Here is a 15,407-nt window from a genome sequence, read left to right on the forward strand (position 1 = left end):
TCAAAAGAACAAGGTTTATAAAATGTGCTTCTTAAAGAAATGTCCAGAATATAAATATTTTATTTCTGCATGTGGACATGGTGGTTTATTTTTTGAAGTGTTGCATAATATATTAATTATTACTATAGTAATGCAACTTGATCTGTTAAAGATAATTTAAGAATATAGTAATACCATATTTTAAACATATCAAGGTGCCCTAAATAACATTTAAGGTTAAAGAAATACATAAAAATTATTCTAGCCAGTTGCAAAATTATTTTTTGAAATATGTAAACATATTTTTATTTTGGTGCACATGTGTAACACCCACTATTACTAAAGAAAGTTATGTGTTTACAGCAGAGAGAATATACATAATTTACTGCATCAATGACTGGTAGAGTTTTTAAAGTCACCTTAGAACTGCTTCTGCTGATGATCCTTGTAGAACTCTCATTGCCTACAATATGAACAGGAGCAAACCTTCTTTCCTGGCTTTTGATAATTTATCAGGAGGATGGCATTCTTAATATAATAAGATTCCAGAGTGTGTCACTCTGTAGCCTAGAAAGTCTGTTGTGTCAGTGTGAAGCGATAGAAATTGCTACAAGCATGGTTCGGAGGTCTTTTTGTTCAGAATATTACCAGGTTGTATCATCCCTGGGATTTGTGGTCCCCCCATGCGACAGCAAGGCATGTATCTATGCCATGCCATAAATCCTAGACCACTGTGGTATATATCACAAGTAACTCAACCAATCGCCACCCTTACTTTACAGCTAATTTTCATGCTACCATTTTATTGGTTCTGTTAGGGAGACTGCACAGATGGTGGTTTGTTTGGCCCAACTGCCACAGTTCTTCAGAACTACCTATACAATAGCACACACAATAATCCCAAACGCACCTCACTACAGCACACACCCCTGATTCACCAGCTGCACAAATACGCACAACTCTCCCAGCACTTCACAACCCCCACACAAATCAACACAACCACCCACATGACAGCACAAACAGTAACCCTAAATATCACTCTGAATCCTAGAATGCATGATGAATCAGTCTGAAGTGATGAAAAGAGCTACAAGCAAAGTTGAGAGTTCTTTTTGTTTAGAATATCACTGGGATTCATGGTGTGTTGCAGTCCAATTTTTAAAGTTCTCAGCCATTTTTGGCTTTTTACACACACATGATTTCATTAATTATATCTGTGACAGCACAGACTTTCAGCTACTAGTTACAAATGCATCCTATGTCAGAGGGTATTATTGATTATTTGTTTATTTATTATCTAAATAATTTGAATCAAGAAAGTATTTTCTTATATTTGTAAGATTAGTTTTGAGTGGGGGTGGGGAGCCAGATATAATAAAAGTACACTACTTATCACAACATAGTGACCACACATGGAAAAAGATTTCTCAAATCAAGCATGTTAAATTCAGTGCTTTCTCTCTGCTTATAACAATAGTATGTTAATAGACAGATATCTTGTGTTTTTTATGAGGCTATTGTTACTTTTGTAGGGGAGATGGATGAAATTTGTTACAAAATGAGATGTTACAGAATCTTAATTTTTCTACAAGATAAATCTCCACAAACCAAGGTAACTTTTCTATTATTAGCCAAACCTGATATATTATAAAACAAATATTTTCAGAAAAATGCTCATTTATTAAACATCTGTTTTCATTCTGGCCAAGAACCTCAAATAAACCACTAGCAGATTGTTTATTAATTTTAGTTTATTTCTAGAGACAAACCTTGAAATAAACTGATATTCAGTCACTCAAGAATGATATAAAATTTTTGCTATGCAGTTTGAGTAATATTTGATTTCTGCCATATATACTCATTCACTGTGATCTCCTGCTCACATGCCTACATTTTTGTCATGTGTATTCTACCCCACTGGAATAGAGTGGCCTCTGGTTACAGTGGGCAAAATTTGGAATTATAAAAGTTTCTGTCATAACAATCATGCACTGTATCTATTCAGCAAACAATGTAATTGTTCAGTTCATCTCCCTCAAGGCACTTGTCAGGGTTCCCTCCCCACTCTTAACTCTGGGGTACAGATGTGGGGACCCGCATGAAAGACCCCTGAAGCTTATTTCTACCAGCCTAGGTTAAAAACTTCTCCAAGGCACAAATCCTTCCTTGTCCTTGGATGGGTACTGCTGCCACCACCAAGTGAGTTAGACAAAGATTCAGGAAAAGGACCACTTGGAGTTCTGTTTCCCTAAAATATTCTCCCAAGCCCCATTCACCCCCCTTTCTGGGGAGGCTTGAGAATAATATACCAACCAGACCAGACCCTTGGATTTTTAGGACACTAAAAACCAATCAGATTCTTAAAAAACCAGAACTTTATTATAAAGAAAAAAGTAAAAGAAGCACCTCTGTAAAATCAGGATGGAAAGTAATTTTACAGCGTAATAAGATTCAAAACACAGAGGATTCCCCTCGAGGCAAAACTTTAAAGTTACAAAAAAACAGGAATAAACCTCCCTCTTAGCATAGGCACAATTCACAAGCTAAAACAAAAGATAATCTAATGCATTTCCTTCCTATTACTTACAATTTGTAATCTTAGATGCTTAGTTCAGGTATGGCTTTGGGAGATGTATTTTCCCTGCCCTGATTCCTTGCTGACCTGGAGAGAACACAGAGAGAGAGACAAAACAAAAACCTTCCCCCACAGATTTGAAAGTATCTTCTCCCCTCATTGGTCCTTTTGCTCAGGTGCCAACCAGGTTATTTGAGCTTCTTAACCCTTTACAGGAAAAGGAGGGATTTTATGCTACCTTTAGCTGTATGTTCATGACAGCACTGTTGCCTAAAATAAAACAAAGGAGTGAAATCAATTGTAAAACAGTATCAGGATATAACATTGCTTCAGTTTATGAACTCCGTGCCATCTCATTAATCCCATAGGAGAACACTTGACAGGTAGAGGTTTTTGATATGATACACATTATTTTCTACATAAAATTACAAAATGGTCATTAAAGAAAATGATAGTGGATATGTTTATCAGTGTCTGCATAAAAAAATCTTTAAAATAGATTGCCACACTGATAGTTAAAATAAAATATATTAAGAAAAATATATTGAAGTGTCTCAAAAATTATTAATAGAAATAAATGGTTGTTTATTGTTTGAATTTTGGACATGATGCATAAACATTGTCATGACTTTCAGATAATTGGGAAGTCCACCAGTAGATTATTTACTTCAAGCACAGAAATAAATGAACATAGATAAATGATTAATAAGTTATTTCAGTCTTTTATTTACAATATGTTTAGTTCCTGGAAAAAATGGTTCTTTGTCAAGGAGTGTCCCTGTGGGTGCTCCACTTTAGGTGCTTTAGTGCCCTGAGCTTTTAATCGGAGATTAGTAGTAGTAGTGCCCCAGTTGACCGTGCATGTGCAGCAACCATCTCGCACCACTCCAAGCGGCTGCCTAGCATGCGCAGTCAACCGACCCCCAGTTCCTTCTTTACCACTCTTGGCTTGAGTCGGAGCACCAGCAGTGCCCCTTCAGCTTCGTAGAAAGTTCATATTCTGTCCTTTTTCTTTTATCCCCTCTATTCTAGTTAACTTTGGTTAACATTACTTTAATTTCTTCCATATTTAAAAAAAAATTTTTTAGGGTAGTTTTTCCCCCTCCCGCCCCTGGTGGGCCTTCTCCAACAATGACTGCTTAAATATGGGCTACCCCATTTTTCTCCAGAGCTGGACCTTCCTCAGGCATGCCTGGTTCCCCTGAATTTAAATGCTGCCTGACTTGCAGGCTATCAGGCCATGTTTCAGACGGCCATGCTCAGTGTGTCTGCTGTCTCGGAGAGACCCATATTCCTCAAAAGTGTCCTCACTGTAAAAAACTGATTGTCAGGCACTAAAAGCCAGGGACCTCCAACTTAAATTACTCACAATGGAGAAATCCCTCAAGCCAACCTCCGACCCAGAGTCCAGGATGCCTCCTGGCCAATGGTTGCCAGCAGCAGCCTCAGACAAGGGCTCCGCTACCAAGGCAGCTTCCAAGGACCCTGCCCCTAAAAAGGCAACCAAACACCAGTGTCAGTCATTTCCACAGCAAGATCCACCAAAAAAGAAACGGTCTCCTGGTGAAAAATCTGCCCCAGTACCGACGGTACTGAGAGCCTCAGACTGAGAGGCATCAGGAATGTTCCGTACCAAGACTTTCCCAAGGAGCCAAGGACCCAGTACGGGCAGGCTCTTAGTCAGGTGTGTGATCTAAAGCCAAGCTCCCTAGCTTGGCATGGACCATGCCAAAGAACGTCCCAGCACTGACCACTGTAATGGTGCCACCTGCTGCACATACACAGTTCAGCAAGACCTTGGCACCGACGGTTCTGACGGTCTCCTCTCAGACTATGCTGCCATCCCCAGCACTGAGCTTCCTGGTAGTGCAACTTTTCACTAGACAGGCAGACCTGGCAGTTTCTTCTACGCCAGGGACCCCCGCTATTCAGAACCGATGGTACCCCAGCAGGGCCCAGACCAAGCCAGATCATCACCCCAGGGGCTTCATCATGACCTCTCTCCAGTGATGATGATGAGGAGGACAATCCAGGACTGTACAGTCTCACCACTCCTCTCCTAAAGCTGGTCCCTCACATCACCAGTCACTAGTAGACACGCAACCTTGGAAGCTGCAATCCTGGCTGCCACCTCCCATGGTCCTCCCACCCAACTGACCATATTGGGACCCATGGGCCATTAATAGGGCCCAGAACATTAGACTGTTTACCCATCGGTCTCCAGAGCACCATGCTGTCCCTCACCAATGGACCCGGCACCTTCAGAAGCCCAGGATGAGGAGACTGAAGAACAGCAGGACGTACCTGAAGGAGACACCTTGCTACTTATGCATATCTTATCTTCATCTTCAGATGAAACAATCATGCCACCCCCCCCCATCGGGGGATAACTTCAAGTTCTTTCAGGATGTTTTCAAGAGGGTGGCAGACTCCCTTGACATCACCTTGTCTGAACTCCCTGAGACCCAACATAAGCTCACTGACATCCTCCAGGCATCCCCATCGGCAAAAATAGCACTGCTGATTAACGCTGCCATAATGGACTCTGCCAAAATCATCAGGCAGACATCAGCCAAGGCCCCTCCTTCCTGTAAAAGGTCAGACAAAAAATACTACGTTCCAGCAAAATGGGATAAATTTCTCTTTACCCACCCCACTCCTAATTCACTGGTTGTGGAGGCAGTAAATCAGAGAGGCAAACAGCAACAGTCTAGATCCACCCCTTACGACAAGGACTGGAAGAGGCTAGACCTCTTTGGGCGCAAAGCCTATTCTTCCACCACCTTCCAATTCCGCATCAGAAATTACTCTGCACTACTCACAAAATACACATACAACCTGTTTTCTACAATGTAATCTTTTATTGAACATCTCCCAGAGGACAAGAAAGTAGTATAAGTCCAACATCTCTTAAGCTGTCTCATTGCAAAGATGGCCCCCCAAGCCTCTCTCGATTCCACGGACACAGCAGCACGCTCCATTGTGACCCTATAGTCATGCATCAGGCATCTTGGCTCCACCTCAGGATTTCCAAGGAAGGTACAGACTACAGTTGAGGACCTACCTTTTGAGGGTCAGAAACTGTTTTCAGAATCCACCAATGTGTCCAAAGGGCTCCTGTGCCACCTTAAAGACACTTGGCATCGATGTCCTTGTAAACAAGAAAAGGCAAGGAAGGTTTTATAACCAAAAATTCTAGGTTGCACCATACTCCCTGCCTCAGAGACACTATACCCAACGCTGCAAAGAGAGGCAGACAGGATGAAGGCAAAATCAAAACCAGCCTTCCATGTCCCAGCCTTCCATTTTTAGGCAATCATTTTGAAGGTCTCGTCGAGGACCCGATACCTCTACACTCTCTAATTCTGGATCTCAACCCCACTTTAAGACCTTTTTGGGCACTGCCTGTCACCATATTACCTAGTCTGGAACAATATCACCACAGACAGATGGGTCCTGAAAATTATCTAGCAGAGTTACTCCATCCCAATTATTTCTATCCCACCTACCCTTCCCCATCCCTCTTCAGGGACCCCTCTCACGAGCCCCTATTACAAGAGGAAATAAACCACCTCCTGTAGTTAGGGGCCGTGGAACCAGTACCACCTCAACACAGAAGAAGAGGATTTTATTCCCATTATTTCCTCACTCAGAAAAAGAATGGCGGAGAGAGACCCATTCCGGATTTTCGCAAACTCAACAAGTTTGGGAAAACACAGTAATTCAAAATGGTGACCCTATCGACAATAAGTCCAGCATTAGAGAAAGGAGATTGGTTCTCGTCCCTCGACCTACAAGACACTTATTTTCATGTCACCATTCACCCAGCGCACAGAAGATTCTTGCGCTTCACCCTGGGACATCAACATTACCAATACAAAATGCTACCCTTCGGACTGCCCCAAGAGTTTTTCCAAAGTCCTCACTGTTGCTGAAGCTTACCTTCACAGATTAGGGGACATGATTTTTCCATACTGTAACGGGTCGGACTCACCCCTGCGGCGCCTCCTTCTGGTGACTCCGGGAATTAGCTCAGTCCAGCGCTGGAGCGCCCTCTGCAGGCCAGTGATCCGCCTGTCTTCTGGCCCCCATGTCCCTCCCTGGACCCGGTGTCCTTTCACATGGGGTGCTGCCCCTGGCAGTAACCCCTTTCTCTCTGGGTTTCCCCTCCTTGGGGAACCCCCACCCTCTAGCCCCACCTTGCCTCAGTATTGGCTACTGCCAGTCATTGTCTAGCCCCACACTCTGGGGCAGACTGCAGTATCAGCCTACTCATCACAGGCAAAGGGGTTTGGACCTGCTGCTTTGGCCTACCCCTGGGCTGCCCTCTGCAACCCCTAGTACCAGTTAGCCCTTCGCTAGGCCGCAGCCTGGGGCTTTCTAGGCTGGAGCTCCCCAGCTCCTCAGCCTTTCCCCAGCCCTGCTTCACCCTAGGTACCTTGTCTCAGTCCCTGCAGCCAGGCCCTTCTTCCTCTTCAGGCAGAGGAAGACTGTCTGGGCTTCTGGCTTCCCTGGCCTTTTTTATAAGGCCTGTGGCTCAGTTTGGGGCGTGGCCCCAGCTGCAGCCACTTCCTCAATCAGCCCAGCCTTGAGTGCAGCTGCTCTCAAGCCCTGCCAGGCCACTTTTAAACCCCTCACAGCAGGAGCAGGGTTTTACCCTGCTACACATACCTAGACGACAGCCTGTTAAGAGTACCAACACAGCAGGCTGCACTAGAGGTCACACAGACCATAGGCACTGACTTCTAATGGTGCCGGTGGGTGCTTGACTCCCCTCTGCTCCCAGCTCCACCCCGACTCCACCCCTGCCCTGCGCCCATTCCAACCCCTTCCCCAAAGTCCCTGCCCCAACTCTGCCCCCTCCCTGACCCTATTCAATTCCTTCCCCAAATCCCAGCCATGGCCCAGCCTCTTCCGCGCCTCCTCCCCTGAGCGTGCCATGTTCCCACTCCTCCCCCTTCCCTCCTGGAGCTTGCTACAGCTGTTTGGCAGCGGCAAGCACTGGGAGGTTGGTGGAGGAGCTGGGACATATATATATATATATATACCACACAAGCACTCCCTCAACAGACAGCTCACCATGCCCCACAAGGTAAAGGATTCCCTCGCGTGGTGGACACACCCACAAAACAGGCATCCCTTTTCAACAGAAAGCTCCTACAGTAACAATTACCACGGATGCCTTCCTTATGGGATGGGGAGCTCAGCTGGGCGACAACACAATCCAGGGTCGATGGTCTGCAACAGAAACCACCTTGCATATAAAAGTACTAGAACTAAGAGCAGTTAGAAATGCATGTGAGCATTTCCTACCTCTAATCCACAACACAACTATCAAAGTCCTTATGGACCACACAGCATACATGTTCTACATAAACTACCAAGGGGGAGCCCGACCATACCCTCTATGCATGGAGGCTATACGCCTCTGGAATTGGTGCATTTTCCACAATGTAGACATCTCAGCATCCTACCTTCCAGATCACCAGAACACCATGGTGGACCAATTGAGAAGAGCCTTCTCAGAAACCCACAAGTGCGAGACGGACTATGCAACTCTCACCACCATATTCAACCTATGGGGATTCCCAGCTATAGATGTATTTGCCACCGCTCACAACACAAAGTGCCCTCAATACTGCTCCCGAGTGGGGCTGGGACACCACTCTCTGGCCGACATCCTCCTCATGAAATGGGATGCGCCACTAATGTATGTGTTCCCTCCAATTCGACTTCTGAGTCAGGTTATACACAAGATCAGGCAAGAAAAGGCCAGGGTCCCTTGTGTGGCCCTGAAAAACATGGTTCCTGTTCCTGAGACAGATGGCAGTGAAACCACCTCAAACCCTTCTTTTAATACCTAACCTCCTGACACAGGACCCGTCAGACACCCCAACCTAGCTCTTCTCTATCTCAAGGCCTGGCTTCTCCATGGCTGCCGGGTATTGACAAAGACTATTCTGACGAAGTTAAAGACATACTCTTGAACAGCTTCAGACTAAGCACACGGAAAACATATGCACAGAAGTAGACATGATTCTGCATCTGGTGCAAGGCTAACCATATTTATCCACAATTAGCCCCACTGCCCAGGGTCCTCGAATATATACTGGGTCTTAAAAAATCGGGGCTATCCAACAGCTCCATCAGAGTACATCTCGCTGCAACCACCTTGTTCCATAATATGCTTTGCTCATCCAATGACTAAGCATTTTCTAAAAGGCATGATGAATACCTACTCAATGCTAAAAAACCCTATACCCTTGTGGGATCTTAACCTCGTCCTCTGTAGCCTCGTGGGGAAACCATTGGAACCCTTAGCGACTTGTTCATTGCTACATCTATTGATGAAAGTGGCCTTCCTCATTGCAATCATGTAGGCAAGAAGAGTAGGAAAGCTAGGTACCTTAATGGCACACCCACCTTATACCACATTCTATAAAGACAAAGTGATCCTACAGTTGCACCCCAAGTTCATACCCAAGGTAGCCTCGTCCTTTCATCTAAATCAACTGATATATTTACCTGTGTTTTTCCTGAAACCACATGCCAACAACAGAGAGGATTCTCTTCACATGCTTGACATCCACAGAGCACTAGCTTTTTACCTAGAAAGAGCAAAAATATTTAGAAAATTGTCTCATCTCTTTCTCTCCATAACAGAATTACTGAATGGTCAGACCATCTCTAAAAAGAGACTATCTAAATGGATCTCGGGCTGTATCCATTTGTGTTACCAGCAGAACAACTGCCCTGCTCCACCAGGCGTTCACACACACTCCACCAGAACATTATCTACATCAACATTCAGATGCATCTGAAGAAGTGAGGTTTTTTACCCACGAAAGCTTATGCCCAAATAAATCTGTTGGTCTTTAAGGTGCCACTGGACTCCTTGTTGTTTTTGTGGATACAGACTAACATGGCTACCCCCTGATACTTGATCAACATCAGTAGCATTTCTCAATGACATACCCGTTATGGACATTTGCGGAGCAGCTATGTGAGCCTCTGCCCACACTTTTACTAAGCACTACGCTCTCAAGCAACAATCAGCTGCAGATGCACAGTTTGGACTCTCGGAGCTAGCCGCCGTAAATAAACCAACTCCGAAGCCCCCCCTCCATTGAGGGGGATTGCACCATAGTCACCTAAAGTGGTGCACTCACAGGGGCACTCCTCAAAGAAGACGAGAAGGTTACTCACCCTGCACAGTAACTGAGGTTCTTTGAGATGGTTGTCCCTGTGGGTGCTCCATTACCCCCGCTCCTTCCCTCTACTTTGGAGTTTCACACTGATCCTGTGGGGTACAGAAGGAACTGAGAGTTGGTTGGCTGCACATGTTAGGTAGCCGCTTGGAGCGGTGTGAGATGGCATGCGCGGCCAGCCAGGGCACTGCTACTACAAATCTCTGATTACAAGCGCAGGGTGCCAAGACACCTAAAGTGGAGCACCCACAAGGACAACCATCTCAAAGAACCTGAGCTACTGCCCAGGGTGAGTAACATTCTCTTTTCAATAGCAATGAATTTTAAATAGTACTTAATAAAAGTAGCACTTCATAAGCCTAGGTACTCACACTGCAGCGACACTTTTCTTAAGACAAAAATGTGTACTTTCAACTGACACACATGGTACTACAAACATGAGCTCTTGTTCAAATCCAATGTTTGTACTTGCAAACAAAAACTATATTAATATTAAGGTAAAGTTGAGAGTAAATATGAGTAATTCACAGTAAAGCAAACATTGCTGGGATGTTTTAATTATCCTCAAAATAAAAATTATATGTATGGAATTGGAGAAAAGGATAAAGGGAATTTGGACATAGAGATCTTAGTCCCTAGGAATAGAGCAAGAGTCAGGCTAACAAGTAAGGCTGACACTGACTCTAATAATGCGAGATTTGAAGGTCTAGGCGGGTAGAAAGAGAGAAAGCGTATGGGCACAGACAGTAAGAGATACTGTTTTGGCCTTGTGTTAGATAAGAATGGAATGTAGACTGTAGCAGAAATTAATGAGAAAAGTGAGATATCAGGAAGAAATATGTATAACAAAATGCCGCTGTTGCTCATTATTGTACGTGATAAAAGGTATAAAAGCTTGCCTTAATTGTTTATCTAACGGAGATCTGCCCCTGTGTACTCTGCCGTGCATTTGCAATTGCTCGAAAATAAAGCTGCCTCTGGCTTGTTGCTTCAAACTCAGAGTGAGGACTCGTTTTTCTCCCACAATTGTCATACAGAATTAATCTTAACTTTAAAAGAAATCTAAATATAAAGTATGGAAATGCACAGATAAAGCAGCCAGACAATGACTGCACCAGACCTTTAAGCGGGGGTGCTATTGTCCCACTTGCCGTGGTGATGCTGACACATTCCCAGTTGAAAAGGAGCAAGCCTGGTAGGAGAAGCTGCTTTTTCCCAGACCAGGTGGAGCAGCATCCACCCTCCTTTCCCATAGAGATGGCAAAAATACCAGGTTTAGTCAGGACCTGCTGTGGGCATCATGCTAATCACTCCTTTCTAGGGAGGCTGGGAAGGAGTTTTTCCATCACCACCAGATTGGCCAAGGTGGAGTGTGGTTTTTTTTCCACCTTCCCACAGTGGGTTCGGAGGCATTTTGTTATAGTGAGTAGGGAAGGGAGTTAGGCTATGCTGTTGCAACTAGGGCTGTTAAGCAATTAAATAAAACTAATTGTGATTAATTGCGGGATTAAAACGATTAATTGTGATTAATCACAGTGTGATTAATAGCATGCTGTTAAAAATAGAATACCATTTATTTAAATATTTTTGGATATTTTCTATATTTTCAAATATATTGATTTTAAATACAACACAAATACACAGTGTATAGTGCTCACTTTATATTTATTTTTTATTACAAATATTTGCACTGTAAAAAACAAAAGAAATAGTATTTTTCAGTTAATCTAATACAAGGACTGTAGTGCAATCTATTTATCATGAAAGTTGAACTTACAAATATAGAATTATGTACAAAAAATACTGCATTAAAAATAAAACAATGTAAAACTTTAGAGTCTACAAGTCCACTCAGTCCTACTTCTTGTTCAGCCAATTGCTCAGACAAACAAGTTTGGTTACAATTTTCAGGAGATAATGCTGCCTGCTTCTTGTTTACAGTGTCACCTGAAAGTGAGAACAGGCATTCTCATGGCACTGTCGTTTCAGGAGTCGCACAATATTTACGTGCCAGATGTGCTAAAGATTCATATGTCCCTTCATGCTTCAGCCACCATGTTAGAGGACATGTGTCCATGCTGATGACGGGTTCTGCTCAATAATGATCCAAAGCAGCGTGGACGGACACATGTTCATTTTCATCATTTGAGTCAGATGCCACCAACAGAAGTTTATTTTCTTTTTTGGTGGTTCAGGTTGTGTAGTTTCTTCATCAGAGTATTGCTCTTTTAAGACTTCTGAAAGCATGCTCTATAACTCGTCCCTCTCAGATTTAGGAAGGCACTTCAGATTCTTAAACCTTGGGTCAAATGCTATAGCTATCTTTAGAAATTTCACATTGGTTCCTTCTTTGCATTTAGTTAAATCTGCAGTGAAAGTGTTCTTAAAACAAACATGTGCTAGGTCATCATCCAAGACTGCTATAACATGAAATATATGGCAGAATGCGGGTAAAACAGGGCAGGAGACATATAATTCTCCCCCGAGTTCAGTCACAAATTTAATTAACACATTTTTTTAATGAGTGTCATCAACATGGAAGTATGTCCTTCAGAATGGTGTCTGAAGCATGAAGGGGAATATGAATGTTTAGCATATCTGGCACATAAATACCTTGCAATGACAGGTACAAAAGTGCCATGCAAACGCCTGTTCTCACTTTCAGGTAACATTGTAAATAAGAAGCAGGCAGCATCATCTCCTGTAAATGTAAACAGGCTTGTTTCTCTTAGGGATTGGCTGAACAAGAAGTAGGACTGAGTGGGCTTGTAGGCTTTAAAGTTTTACACTGTTTTGTTTTTGAGAGCAGTTGTGTAACAAAAAAAAATCTACATTTGTAAATTGCACTTTCACAATAAAGAGATCACACTACAGTACTTGTATGAGATTAATTGAGAAACACTATTCCTTTTGTTTATCATTTTTACAGTGCATTTGTAATAAAAATAATAATATAAAGTGAGCACTGTACACTTTGTATTCTGTATTGTAGTTGAAATCATTATACTTGAAACTGTAGAAAAACATCTAAAATATTTAATAAATTTCAATTGGTAAACATCATGGTTTATGGATAATTACATAGACGCCATTACTTAATGTACCCCATGGCTAATGCTAAATGCAGGATTCTTTTCATGGATTAAATCTTAATTTTTCAATAGTCACGCATAATGTAAATCTATTTTATTAATTTAAGCATACAGAAAAACTTGCAAGCTATAAAACCTGTTCTTATGATTTACTCTTTTTTTTTATGATGGAAATATTACAACCAAAATGTCCTAACAAATTGTTAGTTTTTTAAATTAAAATTCTCCAATCACAGGGAGACAAACTCAGATTAATGAAAACTGGGGAAGGGGAAAGGATTCTTTATATTGGTTGGTGGTATGTGGTGATTGTTGTCAGCTTCAAGCTATCTTGGTTTTTTCCTCAGGCTGGGAGAGCCCCATATCTATCTGAGGTCTAGTTGGAAAGCTAGATCTAGAGGTGCAAGGTTCAGTTGTCTAGTAGGAACCAATAAAGGTGGTATCAGACACACAGGCAAAAACCAAATTCAGGACTGTCTAGGGTACATTGTATGACCTAAGAAACACCAGTGGCCTGAATTCCAGTAGGCTTTACATTGACTAGAGATGTAAATTAGAGAAGATTTACAAAAGAGACAGACATAAAGGAATAAAAAGTGAAGAGTAAGTTCCTCATTCAGGGTTATTCATACACTTTATACTTCATTAGTCTACAAAAAGCTGTGCATAGCAGCTCTTTTCAGAGTTCTTCTGTATTTTTTAACACAACTTTGTATACACAGTGTCCTTGATCACAGTCTCAAAGTATATTTTTAACAAGTTCAGTTTTCAAAACAAAGTTCCCAACATTCATAGGATTTTCCTTAGTCTGAATAGGGTAAATGACTTTAGTGATATGTATTTTGTATTGTATGTTGTGCATACTTATTTTTCCAGTTCTGGGAAAACTACACTTATTTACTTAATTCTTACTCTTAACTCCTTTTCCATTTTGAGACAATAATGTCAGGTTGGAGAGCATGAACAGATGACAAGGAGTTAATATTAAAGTGGGAAATAAATGCAGATGTTTCAAGGGTTTAAACAAAAGTATGTTCCTTTTTCTACATATCCAGACACTGGATACCATATTGTGAAGTATGTTTTCTAGTCATCCCTCAGAGCCTACCTATTACTTCTAGAATAAAGCAGTGTGAATTTTTTTCATGGCTGTTCCTGTTGTGGCCTTTCAGTATGATGGTATATTAAAATGTTCCCAGTGATTAGTGTCACATTTATTGGCACAATCTTCTATATTCTGTGTGAAGTAGTTACGGATATGTGATTGAGGGATAAATTTGGAAATATTGATTAAAATTGTTTGTAATGTAAGTTAAATTGTGTGTTTTACATAGTCAAAGGGATTAACTTTAGTCACATCTAGCAACTGTTAATAGTATTTTATACCTCTTCATCTCATTCTTTGATTTCTCTTACCTCTGAATATATTTTCTGGAGGATTTTTATTTTAACAGTATTTTAAAGGTTTTGCCGTGTGCATGATAGGATTTATTAACACATCATTCTAGAAAATATGATGCTGAAATTCCTATATAATTGAACAAGAAAATTCCCAACTAAGGTAATGAAGCAATTCTGTTATTTTAGAATAACAGTTCCAACTTGGCAGTTGGAAGCTATGTGGAAATTCCAGGCAAAATCCTAGTGTATTCAGATGGTTGCATGAAGCCATCTTCTGTGGTTATAGTACATATGCAGCAAACTTTTTCTTTTAAGCTGGTTGTTAAAAGGTGTTTCCAGTGTAATATAAATATACTATTACCAGGATAGTCACTGCTTTGTATCCATTCCATTTATTTATTCTTGGTTTCACAATCTAAGAGATTAATCTGAACTGCACCAATCCCTGCTAACTGACTGCAGATTTATCCAATGCTATCAAGCTCCACAGGTGTTTTGATAAGATAAGTTTTTTGTTTTTGTTTTGTTTTATTTTATGTAATGAACTCTGTCTGTATTCTGAGAATTAATGGCTAGTGTGAGAACACTACTTTCTACTTCTTGTGAGCTGGATTCAAATCCTGTATGGAATTGCAAGTGCAAATGACTTTGAATGGTTCTCTGTTGAATTATTATTATTATAATGTATTATTTGTAGTAGTGGTGCTTTGGAGCCCCAATCATGGACCAGGGCTCGGTTGTGCTAGGTGCAGTACTCAAACAACAAAGAGATGGTCTTTGCCGTGAAGAGTTTACATTCTAATATTGATCTACGTTACAAAATTGCAAAGGAGTTTATTATACACCTCTACCTTGATATAACGCTGTCCTTGGGAGCCAAAAAATCTTACCGTGTTGTAGGTGAAACCGTGTTATATGGAACTTGCTTTGATCCACCGGAGTGCACAGCCTTGCCCCCCCGGAGCACTACTTTACCACATTATATCCAAATTCGTGTTATATCGGGTGGTGTTATATCGAGGTAGCGGTGTAGTTTAACTTAACCAAGTTTAGTTTCAGATATGGTAGAAGACCCTGTCAGCAAGGATTGTGTAAGTCATTGAGGTGTATTGGCTGAGCTGTCTGGGTGTAACCCACACACCTCCTGGGTGT

General features: G+C 41.8%; 1 protein-coding gene and 1 long non-coding RNA gene across 7 annotated transcripts in view; one reads left to right on the forward strand and one right to left on the reverse strand.

Moving 5' to 3' along the window:
* The window catches only part of RIMS2 (regulating synaptic membrane exocytosis 2), a 787,778-nt gene that overhangs the window by 127,449 nt on the left and 644,922 nt on the right, over positions 1-15,407 (forward strand). The window lies entirely within an intron of this gene.
* Positions 5,481-14,384, reverse strand: LOC120398403. The gene is made up of 3 exons (XR_005594354.1): positions 14,271-14,384; positions 9,080-9,162; positions 5,481-5,705 (listed from the first exon to the last, which is right to left on the reverse strand). It is a non-coding gene; the product is annotated as an uncharacterized LOC120398403 (long non-coding RNA).

The sequence above is a fragment of the Mauremys reevesii genome, linkage group 2 (genome assembly GCF_016161935.1).
Source record: "Mauremys reevesii isolate NIE-2019 linkage group 2, ASM1616193v1, whole genome shotgun sequence".
Taxonomy (NCBI): Eukaryota; Metazoa; Chordata; order Testudines; family Geoemydidae; genus Mauremys; species Mauremys reevesii.